Raw genomic sequence first — 18915 nt, 5'->3', positions numbered from 1 at the left:
TGACAGGTGTGTAGTGGTATCTTAGAGTTGTCTTAATTTGCATTTCTCTGATTAATAATGACTTGGAGCATCTTTTCATATGACTAGAAATAGTTTCAATTTGAAAGAACACTTTTAGAGAGATGGATTCTATTATAAGAATGAATTCATTTAAAAGTTGCCAGATTAACCAGTTATAACAAAAGGTTCTGGGGTGAGATACATAGATACATTAAGTGATCATTTTAAAAATAAGGCATATCAAGTAACATATGTTTTCATTTCCAACTTCTAGCTTTGTTCAAATGAATAAGTCCCAGCAAAAGTGGATATCTTTTGATGGCATTTGCAAGATAAACCCACAAGCTATTCTTCTTCTCAGACTCTGTACTTAATTCCTTCAGGACCAGATTTTGGCTTAAATCAATTCCAGATTTATAATCTCTAATGGTCACATTTTAACTTGTAGGACCTAGTACATTTAAAAAAAAAAAAAAAAGATTATCATCCATAAAAATCTATATTCACTCTCTTTTTTTTTTTTTTTTTAAGACATATGGTGACAGTTCCTAGGTTTAATTTCCTGTTCTGTTTCTTTAAGGGAGCTAGAATTCACTGCCTCTATCTTTTGAGACTTACCATCTCCCCATTCCCATCTTCCTGGAAATTTCAAGTTTTGTATATATTAGGAAATACATACAAAGTTTTACAAAACAGTTTAAAATCAGGCCTGCTGTAGATAAATAGGTTAGCTTAAAGGATTTTGGGCGGCCTAACAGACTCAAGGAATTTGATTTAGTGCTCAGTTTTACCAGAAAAAACTGAGCTTTCAGAGTTACTTTAATAATTAAATAATTGAACAAATTTGTATAGTAATCACAAACGACAATAATCTATATTTTTATCTTACTCAATATTTATCCAGTATTAGATTTAATAAGGCAGTCCTCCAGATTTATCCTGAAAGGTGGGTGGACATGATTTAATCAGATAATGTAACTTTACTTTTAGACTATTGCTGAATACACACTGATTTCTAAAAATCTTTTCATTTGCAATTTCTAGTTATTAATTGAAGTCAAATGATTACATGTTAACCCCTTAAGCTTGGAGCTGGATCCTGAAATCTTAAAATATTGACACTAACTCAGTTACTAATCTACTATTGATTGTTATTTTTTTCATATCAGTCATTTAACAGTTATATGCATAATCCAAAAGAACTAAAGAAATGTTCACATTTTAAATATCTCTAAGACAATAAGTTGTCAGATTAATGTTAGATTATCAGATTAATATTAATAACTGAGATAACTTGATTTAAAACCACACAACTAACAAGTTTCTTGATATAGTATAATAACAAATAATGTTTCACTCCAGATGAGACCAGAATAAATTCACTTATGCCAAATGCTATCATAAGAACCTCAAGTTATAATTTCATTTATATAGTAGTATATTTTACACAGTCTAGGAAGGTAGCAAATTAGGGAAATATGGGGAGAAATTATCTGACATTTATAGATAAGGGAAGAGTTCATGACCAAATAGGTAAAGAGGATCATGAGAGATAAAATGGATGGTTGTTAAAATTATATTAAATGAAAAAGGTTTTGTAAAAAATTAGAAGGCATTTCGAAAACTGGGGGAAAGTTTTACAGCAAGTTTCTCTGATAAAGGCTTAATTTCTCAAATATTTAAGGTACTGAACCAAATTTGTAAAAATTAGAACCATTCCCCAAGGGATTGTCAAATATGAACAGGCAGTTTTCAGAAGAAGAAATCAAAGCTATCTATAGTTACATGAAAAATGTTTTCAGTCGCTGTTGATTAGAGAATTACAAATTAAAACAACTTTGCACCTATCAGTTTGCTAAGGTGACAGAAAAGGAAAATGACTTGCTAGAGGGAATGTGGACAAATAGGCCCATATTAAGGCAGAATTGTGAACTGATCTAACTGTTTGGGATAACAATTTGGACCTGTGCCCAAAGGGTTGTAAAACCATGTCTACCCATTGATCCAGCCATGTTACTACTAGGATTGTACTCAAAGAGATTAAAAAAAAAAGGAAAAGAGCCTTTGTGTACAAAAATATTTGTAGCTGCTCTTTCTGTGGTGAACAAGAATTGGAAATCCAGAGATGCCCATCAAGAGGAAAATTACTCAACAAATTGTGGTATATGATCGTGGTGGAATACTATTGTGTTATTGAAATGACAAGTAGGATACTTATGGAAAAACCTGCAGAAATTTATGGGAATTGCTGCAAATGAAGCATGCAGAACTAGGAGAATATTATACACAGTAATAGTGTATTGAATTATGTTAACTTAGCTGTTCTCAGCAATACAGTGATCCAAGACAGTTTCAAAAGACTTAAGATGAAAATGCTGTCCACTTCCAGAGGAAGAAGTAATGGAGTCTGTGTGCAGACTAAACCATACTTTTTTTATTTGCTTTTATTCTTCTTAGGGCTTGGGGTTTTTTTGATCTGTGGTTTATTTTCCAATATGGCAAATTTTTTCATGGATCTAACCAATAAATTGCTTGCCTTCTCAAGAAGGGAGGAGGGGAAGGAAAGGGAAAATATATGGAACTCACAACTTTTAGAAAGAATGTTAAAAGTTTTTGTTCAAACAAGATTACATGATCAACTGTGATGGACTTGACTTTTTAAAAAAAATTTTTTTTTTAATTTAAAGCTTTTTAGTTACAAAACACAAGAATGGGTAATTTTTCAACATTGACCCTTGCAAAGCCTTCTGTTTCAAATTATCTCCTCCTTACCCCCCAGATGGCAGGTAGTCCAATACATGTTAAAGATGTTAAAATATATGTATACATACATATTTATACAGTTATCTTGCTACACAAGAAAAATAGGATCAAGAAGGGAAAAAAAAAAACTGGGAAAGAAAGCAAAATGCAAGAAAAAAATAACAGAAAGAGTGAGAATGCTATGTTGTGGTCCATACTCAGTTCCCACAGTCCCCACAGTCCTCTCTCTGGGTGCAGATGGCTCTCTTCATCACATGACCTGGAGCTGGTCTGAATCATCTCATTGGTGAAGAGAGCCACATCCATCAGAATTGATCATCGTATAGTCTTGTTGTTGCCCTGTACAATGTTCTCCTGGTCCTGCTCATTTCACTCAGCATCAGTTCATGTAGGTCTCCCCAGGCCTCTCTGACATCATCCTGCTGATCATTCCTTACAGAATAATAATATTCCATAACATTCATATACAATAACTTATTCAGCCATTCCCCCACTGATGGGCATCCATTCGGTTTCCAGTTTCTGGCCACTACAAAGAGGGCTGCCACAAACATTTTGGCACATACTGGTCCCTTTCCCTTCTTTATGATCTCTTTGGGATATAAGCCCTGAAGTAACACTGCTGGATCAAAGGGTATACACAGTTTGATAACTTTTTTTAACATAGCTCTAAATTGCTCTCCAGAATAGCTGGATCCATTCACAGTTTCATCAACAATGTATCTGTTGGACTTGACTCTTTTGGAGAGAGCATTCAGAAAGAGAACTGTGGAGATTGAATATGGATCAAAGAATAATGTTTTTACCTTTTTTTATTGTTTACTTGAGGTTTTTTTCTTTATCATTTTCCTCCCTTTTGACATGATTTTTCTGATGCACCGTGATAAATGTAGAAATTTGTATAGAACAACAGAATGTGTTTAACATATTGGATTACTTGCTGTCTAGGGGAAAGGGTAGCGAAAGAGAAGGAGGAAAATTTTGAACACAAGGTTTTGCAAGGGTGAATGTTGAAAATTATTTTTGCATGTATTTTGAAAATAAAAAGCTACTATTTTTAAAAGTTTTTGTTTACATGTAATTGGGGACAATAACATGAACATTAAATTAGAAAAAGAAATGAAGAATGCCATTAAAAAAAAATCCTGGGAAAATTAATGCAAAGTGAAGTGAGCAGATGTGGGAGAACACTGTCCCTCGTAACATCTGTTTTGCAGTGAGGTTTAACTGTTAAAGACTGAGCTACTCTGATTGATTCAGTGATTCATGACAATTTCAAGGGATTCATGATGAAAAAATGTATCCATGTCCAGAGAAAGAACGATAAACTCTGGGTGCAAACGAAGCTTTATTTATTAATTTTTTTTGGGGGGGGGGGGCAGGAATGGGAGTGGATGGGAGCCACATGAATATGAATTTTGCATGACTTCATATGTAGAATGGGTTTAATATTTCTTGCCTTCTCAGCATGTGGGGGAGGGGGGTTGAAGGGAGAAAAAGAATTTGGACCCGAGTATAAAAGTAAAAAGCCAAGTGATGGTCTGAGAATAATTTATTCATCGCCCTATGGGAATTATGAGCATGATCTCATAGATTTCTTGGGTTGTTTTAGGGGTTAATGTTCAGATCAGTTACACCAGTTGAAAAATAATCTTGAGTGCCTAGTATGGGATTTTTTTTTAATACATTTGTGGTATTTTGTGACCTTTTGAGCCAGCCACAGCTGGGAACCAAATAAATCCCCATTGTTTTAAATGAAAAGTCTCTTAATCTAAATTACATAACATTGTTGTTCTGTCACTTCACTCGGATCTAAATCTTCCATGACCCCATCTGCGATTCCTGTGGCAAAGAGATTGGAGTGGTTTGTAATTTCCTTCTGCTTTGGCAGAAAAGGAGACTGAGGCGGGGGGGGGGGGGGGCGGGGGGGTGATTTGCCTTGACCTTGCCGGTGTCCCCAGCCCCAGGCCCAACCCACCTCCCAAGAGGCTCTGTGGCACTGCAGCCTCGCTGGCTGGCTTCTCAGAACTCATTTTGGCGTCTGGCCCCGTCTTCGTTTGGCCGTGGCTTCTCCTGGTCCACAGGCCCAGGGTGGAGAGCAAGGGTGGCACAGCGTGGCCGACCGACACCAGCCTTTTTAGCCTCTGCTCTCTTACAGTTTCCAGTGTTGATTTTTGAGTGGATCTTGTGGGTTTTACAGCTCTAAGTTTTCTCAAGTGCCCGCACAGCCCGGACAACTGCTTGTCAGGCTCGGGCCGCAGACGAGCTCATGTCGGGGGGCGCAGCTGAACTTGAGGAGGAAGCCCCTGGTTCTGGCGGTCCCAGTGAGAGTTAGGGAAATGAACATCGGAAACGTGAAGCATTCTCCTGGATGTCTAGTCACAAGTCCCGGTTTAGAAGGACCATGCACAGGAACGGCTCCCCACCCCCTTCCCCACACCTCAGAAGGTTTCCTTGGGATGGGTGCCGGCCGCTCCTGGAGCCGCACGGATTTGCCCCAGTCTGGGGGCTGTTATGCTGGCAACCATTTTCATTTTGCCCAAAGCTACAGCCTTTTCCCAGTCTCCATGGGATCTCTGCATTTGACCCTGTAAGACACAGCCTTCTGGACAGGCTTTCCTGCATTTCCTTCTTCCCTTGCTTAATCACAGGACTTGGCCCTTGGCATTATTAATACAATCTCAGCCTTATGTTGATACTTCCCTATTGGGCTTGTAGCCCCCTCTGCAAAGTCCTCACCCCAAGTTTAATATGTAAAGAGGGCATGTCCTGGGGCTTCCGGTAAACTGTGGAGGAACCATGGTCCCTTTCCATTGTCGCCATTGCGCTCCCCCATTTTTCTGCTGCTCAGGCTTCTTAAGGGCCCCTGCTTGGGCCTCTGACCTCCCTGTTTGCTCCTGCTTGGGTCATTGCACCCAGCTTGTCTGGGCCATGGTTACCTTAGGGACCAGGACAGCCTCTGGAAACTTTGCTGGTCAGTTCTTAGCCATTCTTGTGAAACTGATGGCCCTCCAGCACTCCTTCCCAATCTACTCCAGAAACATAGCCAGGAAGAGGCCTCCCTCATGGAGGTATCGGACTCTTACTGCCATTATTCCTGACTGTGAATCCCTCTCGGGCTTAGCCTAGTCTCCTTCATTAACTCTTTGGAGCGTCTGGCTTAGAGAATCATGACAGCTCAGATTATTGAGGACCTTTCAGGCTTGTGAAGTGTTTTACCCTTGTTTTCTACTGTGATGTGCCCATTGGCTCATCTCGCTACACTTGACATTGAGGTTTAAAAGACTTGTCCAGGGCCACAGGGAGAGGAAGGTCTGAGAAGGGGTTAAAGCCTCTCTGCGCCCCAACACAATCCATCGTGTAATTAGTCTTTTTAAAAAGTCATTCATACTGATCTAGACCTCATCAGTACTACTGATGCTGAGTGAAAGGAACAGGACCAGGAGATCATTATAAACTTCAACAACAATACTATATGATAATCAGTTCTGATGGACCTGGCCATCTCCAGCAATGAAGATGAACCAAATCAGTTCCATTTGTTCAAGAATTAATAGAACCAGCTACATGCAGCGAAAGAACTCTGGGAGATGACTATGAACCACTACATGGCATTCCTAATCTCTCTATTTTTGTCCGCCTGCATTTTTGATTTTCTTCACAGGCTAATTATACAATATTTCAGAGTCCAATTCTTGTGCAGCAAAATAATTGTATGGACATGTATAGTTATATTGTATTTAACTTATACTTCAACATATTTAACATGTATTGGTCTATCTGCCATCTGGGGGAAGGGATGGGGGGAAGGAGGGGAAAAATTGGAATAAAAGGTTTTGCAATTGTCAATGCTGAAAAATTACCCATGCATGTAACTTGTAAATAAAAAGCTATAAAAAAGTCATTCATACAAAGAATGTCAATACAGCCTTATTTAAAAAAAAAAAAAAAAGCTCCACAAAATTACATCTTTTTTTGTCAAATATTGGGGGACTGCTGGGAAGCAAAAAGACTAATATTAAGTTGCACATAGATTTTACTCCAAAAATCCTAATTAAACTGATTAAATCTTAGCAAATTGGAGAACACACTTTTAATGGGAGAAAAAAATCAGGTTAATATATGTTCTTTACAAAACACATTTCTAGAAAATTTCCTTTTACAACAACTATTCTTTTGATTAAGTTTGCACATTTAAATACATTTAGTACTTTAAATGCATTTAAACAAATAGTCACAAAAATGTGGTTATTGTGTAGTTGGCTTTTAAATGGATATTTATTGGCTTGGTGGAAGACTGGTCATATTTTTCTTTTGCTCACTCAAAACCCAGGGAATACCCATCTTTTCTCCTCTTTGACAGTCGTAGACCATTTTATTCATAATCCTAAGAATATTTACATATAACATTATTTATGTCTGTAGGTCTTTTCAGTGGACCTTAAGGTTATGTCCAATCTTACAGACATTAATTGTAGAGCCAGGCACCTTTGGTTTTTAGAAGCAGGATTCAGTCATGCACCAGATCTTTTAGACCAACCTTACCCAATGGCCTACCATGATCTTCCCCCTGTGTTCTTTACATTACCTGCATCAGAGATTCTTAATGGTTTTATGCTACGGACTTTCTCAGAATCAAGTTTTTAAATAATTAAGGAAAGGGTTAATTGCAATTAGAGATTAGTGAAAATAAAAATGTAATGTCTTCCAATGGAAATTCATGGACCTCTTGAAATCTTTCCCTAACTTTATGAACTCAGGTTAAGAAGCCCTGAATTTGAATCTCTCCCCCAGCAGCCCGGCATTTATTTATGTTTGTTAGCGTCTCTCATGTGAGTTTTGTCATTTAGTTCCTTGATGACAGGAAACATCCTGTTTCTTATGTATCCTACCACAGTGTAGAGCACTGTACTGGGCACATAAAAAATAACCTTACCTTCATTTCTTAGATTGGAAGAAATTCCATGGAATCGACAGCATCTTAGAGTGAGCAGGTGGGCAATCAGAATGACGCCATCTGTGTAATATCCATCTCATTTGAGTTTTTATCATTGAAGTCTTTTTTGCTTTTAATGATTAAAAATGCTAATTTTCTTGGTTACACTTTAAGTCAGAATACTCCATTAGAGACACTTGGGTGACGCAGCAGATGGAGCTTGGAGTCAGAAATCCCTGAATCCAGCTGTGACCTCAGGCATGTAAGGTCATTTAACCTGTCTGCCTCAGTTTCCTCAACTGTAAAATAGGAATAATAATAATAATACTGACATTCCTAGGGTTGTTTTGAAAATGAGATAGCATTTGAAAAGTGCTTAGCATTGTGCTACATAGTGCTACGTACAAAGCAGGGGACTGAAAAATGCTTATTTCCTTTCCTTTATTTCCTTCCATTTTAGAGCACTGGTAAGAAGCAAATGGTAGGTCACTATTCAGCCCAAACTTTAGTATGTTAAAAACATATGTTAGTCTGCTTTGGGTTTTTCTAAATGTAGACATAATGGGTCATTTTTTCTATGTTTCTTTAGTATGTTTATGATGTGATCCTTTTATATCTAGGTCACCTCTCTGTTGAGAACTCACCTTGTTATAAAATGTTGGGCCAAATCTTAATTTCTTTCAAACTTCTGTCCACTTTTCACAAAGCTTTTCATCAGGTAGTGAAACCTTATCCCAGCATTTTCAAAGCTACTTCACTTCCTAGCAGAACCTCTGAGTTGTTGGAGGTACCATTTGGTCTGGCACTGGCTTCCACGAAGTGAGGGGGGAGGAGAGAAGAGGGTCTGTTCCTCATAGGCCCTATATTAGAACCCTGCATTTCCCCTCCTCTGCCCAGGCCCAGTGGTTGGAATTGGTCTCCAACTTAATATCACCAAATGATACTGAACATAGAACTCGGATCCTGGGATGGCGCCCACTACTAGCTGCTAATCCAGAGAGCTTTGGGGCTGGTTCCATCTCCCTGAGGTTGCTGATGCTGGAGATCCCCTTCCCCCCATTTCTGTGATCGCCTCTTTTTTTTAATCACTCCTGCTGTAGCTTCACTTTTCAACTCCATAGTTTGTGCTGTAGAATTAATCAGTTAAGTCTGTATATTTATATTGTCTCCTACCTTTGTACTTCTTAACTTTGCTCAACCCTGGATAACCCTTCCATTTGACTTCTATTTTGTTTGAAAGGAGAGCATTTCAGTAGCTTAAGGATTAGAATAAGAAAAGATTTTTTTAGTTTGGGGTTTTTATTATTTATTGGGTTTTTTAAAGGTAAAAAAGACTACTGAAAATCTTTATAGGAAGACGACAAGGCAATGCAGAAAGCGAAATTAGACATTCAAGAGAAATGGATGGTTGAGAAAAAGTAGCAAGAGGGAACATAGCCTTTGGGAGGAGGAAAATTCAGGTGATCCTAGGGAAATGTACATAAGAAGGAGGGGACAGAGGCTAGAGGACAAACACACTAAACTATAGAGGCTGTTAAAATAACAAGTACCAATTTTTTTCCTTTTTGATCTAATTTTTCTTGTGCAGCATGATAAATGTGGAAATATATGTAGAAGAATTGTATATGTTTTGTTTTTTGTTTTTTTTTCATTTGGCAAAAATAAATCTTTAATGACTTTAAAGTTATCTTCTCAATCCAATACACATGACTATTTGAGGTCATAGATTGAATCAAGCAGGTCCTATCCTGTTTGACAATGAAAAGTCACATTTTCAGCCTGTGACCCATTTGAAAACTCTATTGGATAGAATTAGGTGGGGGAAGGGTGAGAAATTTTTTATTATAGCTTTTTATATACAAAACATATGCATGGGTAATTTTTCAAGATTGACCCTTGCAAAAATTTCTGTTCCAACTTTTCCCCTCCTTTCCCCATCCCCTCCCCTAGATAGCAGTAGTCCCATACATGTTAAATATGTTAAAGTATAAATTAAATACATATGAGATTTAGAAAGATGGTAAAAATAACCTGAGAAGAAAAAATAAAAATACAAGCAAACAATAACAGAGTGGAAATGTTATGTTGTCGTCCATACTCTTTCCCAGTGTTGTTTCTCTGGGTGTAGCTGACTTTGTACATTACAGATCAATTGGAACTGATCTAGATCCTCTCATTGTTGAAGAGGGCCACCTCCATCAGAATTGATCATCATGTAGTGTTGTTGTTGAAGTGTATAATGATCTTCTGGTTCTGCTCGTTTCACTCAGTATCAGTTCATGTAAGTCTCCCCAGACCTTTCTGAAATAATCCTGCTGGTCATTTCTTACCGAACAATAATATTCCATAATATTCATATACCACAATTTATTCAGCCATTCCCCACCTGATGGGCATCCACTCAGTTTCCAATTCCTTGCCACTTTACAAAGAGGGCTGCCACAAACATTTTTGCAAATACGGGTCCCTTTCCCTCCTTTAATATCTCTTTGGGATATAAGCCCAGTGGAGACTCTGCTGGATCAAAGGGTAGAATTGTACACTTGCTGTCTAGGGAAGGGAGGTGGGGGGAAAGGAGGGGAAAAAATTTGGAACACAAGGTTTTGCAAGGGTCAGTGTTGAAAACTCTTTGCATATGTTTTGAAAATAAAAAGCTGTTAAAAAATTTAAATGATAATATAAAATGAGTACCTCTGGATATTTTAGGATGAGAACCTTTAAATATGAGGGGGGTTAGAATGCTGTTATTAAAAGGGGACATCATAACAAAGCTGCTTTTTTCCAGTAATAAAAATGAAGTCATAAAACGTGAGATCAAAACTGAATCACTGGCATTCCAAAATCTTCGTCACATGAAAGACGGATTTCCAAGGAATGATTCAGATCAGGGAGGCTTCCTCTGTAATGAGGAACATTCGCATCTCTGCCCATCTCGTCAGACACAGAGACGGCCGAGCCAAATGGACTGTTAGCACGTCGGGTGTGGGAAGCTGGGGCTTCTCACCAGCCAGCACACAGCCTGTTAGGACTTAACTTGGATTCCGTGCCTGCAGAACACTGTTCCAAGTGCTGGAGAAGCAGCAAGGAATCTTGGATAAAGGGCTAGAGCTATCAAGAGGCAGTACTGCCTGCAGGACTAGAAAGCCTGGCACAGAGTAGGAGCTTAATAAATACTTGTTGACTGACAATTTATTTCCTGTTTTTTTACTTTATTTTTCAATTAAGCAAGTGTTTTCTCTTCTTCCCCCATATTTTAAAGGACCCCCCCCCCTTTAAAAAAAACTAAACATACAATCAGGCAAAACAAATTTTCACATTGACCATGTCCAAAAATGTTGTTTTATTTTGCCTTTTGCAACTATCTCCTCTCTAATCAGGAGCTGGGTGTCATAAATCAGTTCTCCCAATTTGGTCATCGCATTGATCAGAGATCTTGTCTTTCAAAATTATTTGTATTTACAGTTTTACTGCTATATATTGTTTTTATACTTTATTTTACTGCAGTATTCATCAATTCATGTACGATTTCTCTGAATCCATCCATTTCATGATTTCTAATGACAAAGTAGAATATTACATTTTTATAACATAATTGTTCATTCATTCCCCAATTGATGAATATTCTCTTTTTTTTTATTTATTTAATAGCCTTTTATTTACAGGATATATACATGGGTAACTTTACAGCATTAACAATTGCCAAACCTCTTGTTCCAATTTTTCACCTCTTACCCCCCCACCTCCTCCCCTAGATGGCAGGATGACCAGTAGATGTTAAATATATTAAAATATAAATTAGATACACAATAAGTATACCTGACCAAAACGTTATTTTGCTGTACAAAAAGAATCAGACTCTGAAATATTGTACAATTAGCTTGTGAAGGAAATCAAAAATGCAGGTGTGCATAAATATAGGGATTGGGAATTCAATGTAATGGTTTTTAGTCATCTCCCAGAGTTCTTTTTCTGGGCATAGCTGGTTCAGTTCATTACTGCTCCATTATAAATGATTTGGTTGATCTCGTTGCTGAGGATGGCCTGGTCCATCAGAACTGGTCATCATCTAGTATTGTTGTTGAAGTATATAATGATCTCCTGGTCCTGCTCATTTCACTCAGCATCAGTTCGTGTAAGTCTCTCCAGGCCTTTCTGAAATTATCCTGTTGGTCATTTCTTACAGAACAGTAATAGATGAATATTCTCTTAATGTCTAATTCTTTCCTACAAGCTGCTATAAATATTTTTATAAGTGTCCTTGGAGCATAAACTTAATAGGGGTATTGCTGGGTCAAAGGGTACTCAAAATCAATTTACTTTTGGGGAATCGTTTCCACATAATTCTATCAATATATAATTCCAGTTCATTATTGTGGCTATTTCCCTTTAGCCCTTCCAAATCAAGGAACTAGCTTAAAGTGAAAAGAAAATTGTAGGTAGGGTTAAAAAGTGAATGAGACAGGTTGAGGCATACCATTTTCACTTTTTTCTTGTTTTTTCTTGTGGTTTTTCCATTTTGTTCTGATTCTTATTTCACAATATGTTTAATATGAATGTACAAGTAAAACATCAGGTTGCTTGCCATTTTGGAAAGAAGGGAAAGAAAGGGAAGAAGGTAAAAAATTGGAAATCAAAATCTTATAAAAGTGAATGTTGAAAACTGTCTTTATCTGTAACTGGAAAAATAAAATACTATTGGGGGGGGTGGAGAAAAAGTGAATGGGAGATGAGAAAAGAGAACAGAGAGTAAAAACAGTTTTTTTCTAGGAATTTGAAAGAAAAGAGAAAAGAGATAAAGGACAATAGACCTTAAGATAGATGGCAGAGTCTTTTCATACTGAAGAACCCACAGTCTTTCCTTCATACCATTGATCTTCAGGATTTTCTTCAATTTGGTTTGATTGGGTTTGTTTTTTAAATAAATTCTTTATTAAAAAACTTCTGAATTCAACAAAAAATAAATCAGTTCCATTCTCAGATTGAACTACCTTCTTCCTTTTTGATAAAGATATTAAAAAGAAAGTGGTGGGGAGGGTGAGAATCAGTTTAGCAAAACCAAACAATACCTCTTCAGTCAAGTAAAAGACATGCATTTTGTTAGCTTTTCTCTAGGGCTTTTGGCACATAATGTACTTTTAAATTTAGATTTTAAAACTCAATTTTAAATATTTCCATTTCTGAACATATTATCCTGTTCATTTTAGTTAATTGCATAAATTTTTCACAGATCTTTGAATTAGGTAAAAAAAACTTCTGTTGTGGAAAGATCAGTTTTTTCCCCTCACTAGTCCTTGTTCCATAATCATTTTCTATATACAATATTTTTTAAAACTGAAGTAGAATTCTGCTAGTACATTATTTATATTTACAAAAATATAAATATTATATTAAAGATATTGTTCTTTTTCAAATGAACTTTTTTGTTTGTTTGTTTTTAGTACCAGGACCTAATTCTTCTATTGACCCTGGCCTCAGTGTTACCATGATAATAATGTTCTGGGTGGCCATTGCAATGATCTTGTTCCTAATGAGACCTTTTAATCTGAGAGGATCCATCATATCTGGAAAACCAACCAGTCCACATAATGTAAGTGTTATGGATTAGGAAACCCGATTTGTTTATGTGTTGTTGCAGGGTGTGGTGGGTAGTTGGTGTGGTTAGGGGGAGAGATGGGAAGGGGAACTATAAAATATCTAAGTAAAATGAGTAAAAATGAGATTTAACTTTTATGTGGTCGTTTCTTTTATTAATGTTGTAATTTCCACTTGTCTTACAAGCATTAAGCGAGCTGACTTTGCCAGGGTGCCCATTTAAAAGACCATCTCCATTTTTATTTGCAGACTCAGCAGTAGAAATAGAAATTTTCAAAGCTGCCATTTTTTCAGGATTGTAGAAAGTGTCATTATTAGACTCAATATTCTGGCTCAATTTAACTTTTTCCATTTTGTTCAAATAATTTATTTCCCTTAGCAGATTTTTAAATTTTGCATGACAGTCTTGTACTTCCTGGCTTTCTTAGCCCCCCCTCCCTTCACATGTGATATTTAATAGTCAGTATGACTGGCCTTATTTCCCCCTCTAGTATTATTAACATTAAGAAAGAAAAGTTACAAAACTGCCTTTTATTTGGGAATGTTTATTTATGGACGATGCTAAGTTATTACTGAAAGTAATCACCTTAAAACCATAGTTTTTTTTATTTGTAAAAACCATAGGAAAAGTCCAATGGAAATTATTTTTTTTCCTTGTCAGTTCTCCCTATTGTGTTAGAATTGCCCATCCTGTAATTTCTGAAAAAGTTAATTTCATTATTTATTGGATTTTTTTTTTGCCAGGGACAAGACCCACCAGCTCCTCCTGTGGACTAGACTTTCTATGATAGAAAATGAAACAGCTAACACCTTGCACGACCAAATGAAAGAAAGCGACCAGAGTACTCTTAACCCAATTAGTACTATTTTTCCCTTTGCATTTACAGCATAGGATGGTATTGTTTTCATGAGTTACTAGAAATTTTACTGTGATCTGATTTTTTGCTTCCCATGTTGCCATCATTCCTATTTAGAGTTTATGCTTTTTTTTTCCCCTTAAAGGAGTCACATGGGATTCTGGGGTTTCTAGACCTTAAACATTCCACTTATTCTCTTTGTAACGGTTATGATTTTTGTGTGTGTGTGATAATTTCTGGCCTAATTGAAGGAGAATTGCAATCTCTGCATTTAAACTGATGAAATGGTTTTGATAGTTTTGTAAGATTGAATTTTTTTTGCATAAAGTATACTTTTGAAGTTATTTGAACTCAGCTGGGAAAATTAGAACCACATTGTATTTATACTCAATCTGAGAGTGACCCTCTCTGTGGATGGTGGTCTTCTCCCTATCCTTCAGACTTTTTAACCTGGAATTTTTACCATCAGTAGCAGAAGCCCATTAGAACTGACTTGTATGCTTGGAAAAAGAAAGAAGAAATTTTATGGTTGTTTACTAAGCTTTTATTACCTTCCATGAAATTATTTTACATGAAAAAGTTCAATAAATGTAATTGATAAATTACATATTTAACTGTCCCATTATATAAAATATTTGTAAGCCACTGAGCACTAGTCTTAAAAGGTTTATAAAAAACAAAAAATGAACCATTCCTAGGTATGCTAGGAGTAACCTATATTTTAATTTAAAACTATAATTTATTGTTTATGATGAGAACCTATTAAAATTGAAAATACTTTTTTGACTTCTTGGTTCCAGGTTTTTAGAACTAAAACTTGGATTACTGCTTTTCCTTTCTATGAGCATTTTCAAATATGGTTTTACTTGCTAATTCTCTTTCCTCTTTGAAAATTATTTTGACTTTGTTGCCATTCTAACCTTTTAACAAACCTCTATGAATTCTTTGTTGATTCCAAGGTGATATGGCAGATGGAGAAGAATGAGAGATGCTTGTTTTCTCCCCTGATTGTGAGTCCTATTTTAGCTAATGGGAGGAATGCTTTGTGGATATTAATTTAGGAGCATTTTTGAAATGTACAGAAAAATAAACAGTTTTATGTTTTTCTTGGTCAGTTTGGAAAATGAGTGAGAATAATATAAAGAATATGTGTACATGGCTGCCTCGGTTATTGAATTTTTCTCAGTAAGTGAGAACAACTTATGGGAACCTGGAATGTACACTTCTATCCAATATAAGACTTTTTTCATCATAAATGCAGTATCAGCATAGCCTCTCGTTGTATAGACTTGCACTTGTTGTATAAGGTGAATAAACTTCTCTATATCATTGTACTGTGTAATATAGTCTCTGATATAGTCCTGTGACACATAAGGGAGTATTTTTTTTTTTTTTTAAAGATTGAATTCTAGGCCATCTATACTCTGTAAAGTCATAATTTTAAATATACAATCTGATATTCCTAACTTGAATTCTTTTTTGTACATCTTAGTTTTCTGACCAACTTAGGGAAATACAACCAGCTCTTAATTACTTCTGCTAATAGAGGGGTGTCCTATTCCAGGAACTCTTAATTCCCCAAAACAATGGTTTCCCTCTGCTGTGATCCACTGGACAATCAGACTCTGCTTTCCCAACTTTTAGAGAGAGAATCAGGTGGGGCAGTGGCAGTTGAGATGAACGGTGGGGACCTGGTGCCCCTCATCTGCTCCCCCCTCAGAGCGCCGGGAGGCCTGCCGCTGTCAGATACCATTATCCAGTGTCAGCCTGGGCCCTGGAAAGGAGGGATCCCGTCTTATTCTAAGACCTTCCGGCCTGCCTCCAGTTGCTTTTCCCCCCCTTTTCTTTGTCTCAGGTTGCTTATCTAAAGAATAACCACAGCAGTTCTTATCTTCAGAGTACTGACACTAATTGTGTTGCTTCTAAGTCAGGGCAAGAGATACAGATTATTTATTCTGAAAACAACGCAACAGACGTAACCCTTAATGCTTCTGCATGATTGAGGCCTTTTTGTTGAACAAACTAGCAAGTCATTTGCCTTATAAGCATTAGCTCTCAAGACCATCACTACAGTCCTTTTATTTTTTGAATATTCTGGGGGGAAAAAGATTAGAGCCACATCTTTTAAAATCACCAGTGGCACTTAAACACTGCATATAGTGTGTTGTTGAGAGGTCATTTTGTTTGTCACCGCATAATTAGTTTTATTTACTCAAAACGATGCTTTTGGCTTTACATATGGGAAAAAACTAAGTTGGAAATGTTTTGTAGTCAAAAGTTTTATGACGTTCCAGGCCATGATCCCATGTTCAGCAAGTCACATTTTTAAACCTGCAAAAATTCTCTGAAAAAACCGTCAGAGACAGTCTATCACAAGGTTGTTTTTAGTGTCTTTTGTGATTTGTGAATTGAAAGTGTACCATCGTGTTTATATGGAATTTATATAGCTCACATTTTAGAAGGAACCTTGGAAGAGATTAAATATTGAAAGTCTTTCACTAATCAGATTTGTTTTAAAAACATTGCCAGCTGAATTCTCTTAAGGCTGGAATTCCAGCAACCTGAAAAAGTAATGAAGAGAGAGTTTACAGTTAATGGATTAAATCTTTGTTATTGCAGTAGTAGGTTTAGTCTCTTAATATATTATATTCTTAAATGAAGAATTATGTGTGTTTGTTACTATGTTTGGAGATCACTTTGTTTAAAAAACAAAAAAACTAAAGGAAAAGTTGTCATGTGATGTACTAAATGTTAATCGCTGATTTAAAATGTCTAAATTATGCCAAACAAATCATGTCTGTGCCATCCAGGGTTTCCTGTTAATCTTTTATTGAGTACTTGGATTGGGGTAAAGGGCTTGTACTATGCACTTTTTATTAATGAATAAATAGACAACATTAGTAACCCTCTTGTTTCTGTTTGGCTTTTGTGGTGATAGTTGTTCGTTTTAATTTGTTAAAAATCAGCATCACAGATGCTAATTGTAAATTCTACTCACCTCTTGCTAACTGAAATCAGAGTATTTAAGAATGAGAGTGTTTTTACATGTTAATACATTTTATTCTTGGAAAGACCTCAGCCTAGGACTTTGGAATGAGATTATTTCTTTTAATTATCCCTAACCTTTACTATGGAACAAGCAAAAATCGACTTACATGTGCAAAAAAAAAAAAAGTTTCTTTCAATATATGTGTGTTTTAGCAATAAACAAAGGACAGAATATGTACTAGCTCCTGTTTTTAGGAAAAGATTTAAATTTTTTACTGAGAAGCTAAGGGGAAAAAAAGGTCATCATGACATCCTAAGACTTGCTTAAAGAATAATCAGGAATTCTACAATGTAAATGAATTCTACAAATTGAGATTTTAATCTTAAGAATTTTTTCATCTCAACAAGCAGTTAGAAAACAACTCATTTCAGTAGAAATCCATTATTTTGAAAGGCAACTACTATGGATATATTTTCTTGGAATTCTCAGGTTTCTGTGACAGGTGTCAAAAATTTTCACATCTGTAAATCACACCCGTTAATGTCACCTCTGTGACAACTTAAGAGCTTCACAAAACTGTTTAGTTTAAAACCAGCTTAAGGATGTATCATGAGGAGACTGTATCATGTATTACACCAGCGCACCAAGACTGCTCGCATCAAGCGAAGGCCAGACCGCCTGCTGACCTGACAACCAGAAAGCAGAAGCTTGTCCACTTTTTTTGGACTTAGCCGCCCTTCACACATCATCCCAAAGGCAATTGGAAGTGCTCCACACAACAAAAATCTTCGTTTTGAGGATTGTGGGAATTCAAGTATGACATTTTCTCTAGAGAGAAAGCAAAGGGGACAGAAGGTGTCCAAGGAGGGCACAAAGGCTAGGACTTAGAACTTCAGGCAGGCTCACCTACAACATCTCTGGCCATAGGATCCTAGAATAGGGCAAGAAGTAAAACCTGGAAAATAAGAGCTTCATCCTCTGCAACCCTCAGGACCAGAGTAGATTAATGCCTGGTCTAGTTTTTTGTTGTTTTTTTTAATGTCAGTAAGCATTAATTAAGCTCCTCCTGTGTGCCAGGTGCTGTGCTTTCAAGTCACTCCTATAACCCAACTAAAGAAAAGCATCAACCAAATGAAATCAGGTTTCTCAAGTAAGGATAAAAATGGATAATGGATGGATCTTTAAAAAAAAAGTATTTCCATCACAGAAATGATTATATATCCTTTGTGATGTATATCAAAAGTCCAAAAACAATCTTTGTTTTTAATAGAACAAGATGTGTGTGTCTGACCAGGGAGGTCAGAGAACTGAGGCTTCTCAGCACGATCTAGAAGGCTTCCTATTTCACGATTTATTCTCTGCTATTTTCCTTCTAGTAAATTCATGACATTAATGCAAATCCTAGGGAGAAAAATCTTGGTTAGTCCCGGTCCCCCAAGCATTTCATGACACTGTACTTGGATCAATAATAAATCCGTGTCCCTTTCCTTGGCACAAATGAACGAGCTGAAGAATATAACGGGTACTTAGCCAGTTGTATTGTCAGAGTAACATGGCCACGAGTTCGTTGTTCAAGACAAGAAGGTATTTTCTACCATTTCACTCCCTGCTGTTTATGCCTTTTCATTTTATACCTTCCATGCTAGCTCCGCTTCTAGGCTCCCACCCACAGCTAAAGGGGAATGCAGTTGTTAGCTGATACTTTCCGCAGGGACCACCAAGCGATGGAAATTCCCAAGTCGCTACAGGATAGACCTGGGGGCTATGGAAGCAGCAGG

At 36.7% G+C, this 18915-nt stretch overlaps 1 long non-coding RNA gene across 2 annotated transcripts in view; it reads left to right on the top strand.

The window, feature by feature from the left end:
* Positions 1-17052, top strand: part of SMIM14 — a 64774-nt gene extending 47722 nt beyond the window's left edge. For both annotated transcript variants that reach the window (XR_004230342.1, XR_004230343.1), the window contains 2 exons: positions 13138-13286; positions 14036-17052. This is a non-coding gene — a long non-coding RNA (small integral membrane protein 14). The remainder of the gene's footprint in view (positions 1-13137; positions 13287-14035) is intronic.
* The last annotated feature ends 1863 nt before the right edge of the window (positions 17053-18915 follow it).

The sequence above is a fragment of the Sarcophilus harrisii genome, chromosome 6 (assembly GCF_902635505.1).
Source record: "Sarcophilus harrisii chromosome 6, mSarHar1.11, whole genome shotgun sequence".
NCBI lineage: Eukaryota > Metazoa > Chordata > Mammalia > Dasyuromorphia > Dasyuridae > Sarcophilus > Sarcophilus harrisii.
The sequence above is the reverse complement of the archived record's forward strand: the minus strand, read 5'-3'. Positions and strand labels throughout refer to the sequence as shown.